We start from the raw sequence: 1,542 nt of genomic DNA on the forward strand, positions 1-1,542 counted from the left end.
AACTAGCATGTGCGGTCGCAGTTGACTTGCCATCGGCCGGTTCCATAACATGTTTGGTTTTGCGAATCATCAGGGTTAAACAGAATTGGGGCGAAGCGATTTACTACCCAACCAAACCACCATGTTGTTATTGTCCTATCGTTGCCCACATCAATCCTAACTTCCTTTCCGTGAGCACCACTGCCGGTGCAATTGTTACAGTCACGCGGATTCCTCCCGTATTGACATCGCTCTCGTGGTTGTGGTCGTTTTTGAATTATCGACGTCCAATACATGCCGAAAGCACCTTCATTTCCATACAGTAGGCTACTATTACAAGTACCTGGTTGTCACGAATACTGTTGCTCTAATTGTACACAGTAGGATAGCTCAGTTGGGAGAGCGTCAGACTGAAGATCTGAAGGTCACGTGTTCGATCCACGTTCACCGCATCACAATTTTCCTCTCTTCACACTTCGTGCCGAGTTCCAAGGAGCTACTCGTGGTGCTGGAAGTTACACATTCCACACTAGAATCTGTTATCACTGCTAAAGTTCAGATTGGTTTGTAACAGTTGACTCCCACGAGTTACTGACCAGAGTTAAAACTTAGATTGGAGTCAGTTCGCTGGTGTTCGTTGCTGGTAATCGGGGTCGTCCAAATGCTGAAGTCGGTAGGATACTACACTCACCCTTTTGTTCATCATTCCAGCAAGTGATTCGAATTATCCCCAGTGTGTTTCAAGAGTGTTGCAAGAGTGATCGCACTTCGAGATTTAGGGCGTTAGTGTGTTAGGTTCAAATGAAGATAAGTGAGGAAGGTAATAACCATTCATTCGACGCTACTACATCCAACTCAGGGACGTTCGCACAAGCACCTAACATTCTACGCAGTTTGCTAGGTGTTCTGATGAGTGTTCAGGCAATGTTTGTTAACGTCGAGGTTCGTAAAAGTTTGATGAGAAGTGAAAAGTTCGTGTACACAATATGAGGGTAAGAATACTTGGTACATTCCGTACCAGCTTGATAGGCTGCTAAAGCCTCAGTCACGCGGGTGTTGATTAGGTCAGTCAACTCAGCCTGAGTCATGGTGATGTTACCACATCCGTGTCCTCGTTCACTCATGTTTCTATAGTTGGGAATAAACCGATTTAGAAGTCGAAACGAGATGAGAGTCAAGTATCATGCTGATATTTACGTACTACCAGGTTCACACATAGTAGGGCAGAACCCTCCTCACGCTCGATAAGTCTCACTGGGACTTGCATGCACCCCGCGTTATTATTAAGTGTGCACCCATAATAAGAAGGCAATTTGCATGCTTATCTCAGTGCTTCTTAGCTCGCGCTCAAGGTTTCCCCCGTTCAAACAACACAACAGATGATATCCCAGGTCTATGGCTCGCATGAGTCGATGTGTGGGGTCACGCTATCAAGTCACTATGGTGCTAATTGTTTCAGTTCATATGCGTTGTGAGTGTGTGACTGTTAAACAAGTAATGTATAAATGAGAGGGAAACGAACCTTGCAATCTGGAGCTGAGTGTCATGATCGATTTTCGAAGT

At 45.2% G+C, this 1,542-nt stretch overlaps 1 non-coding gene across 1 annotated transcript; it reads left to right on the forward strand.

Annotated features, from left to right (window-relative positions):
* Window positions 1-356: 356 nt before the first annotated feature.
* TRNAF-GAA lies at window positions 357-431 on the forward strand. Its single transcript has one exon. It is a non-coding gene; the product is annotated as a tRNA-Phe (tRNA).
* The last annotated feature ends 1,111 nt before the right edge of the window (window positions 432-1,542 follow it).

The sequence above is a fragment of the Helianthus annuus genome, chromosome 2 (genome assembly GCF_002127325.2).
Source record: "Helianthus annuus cultivar XRQ/B chromosome 2, HanXRQr2.0-SUNRISE, whole genome shotgun sequence".
NCBI lineage: Eukaryota > Viridiplantae > Streptophyta > Magnoliopsida > Asterales > Asteraceae > Helianthus > Helianthus annuus.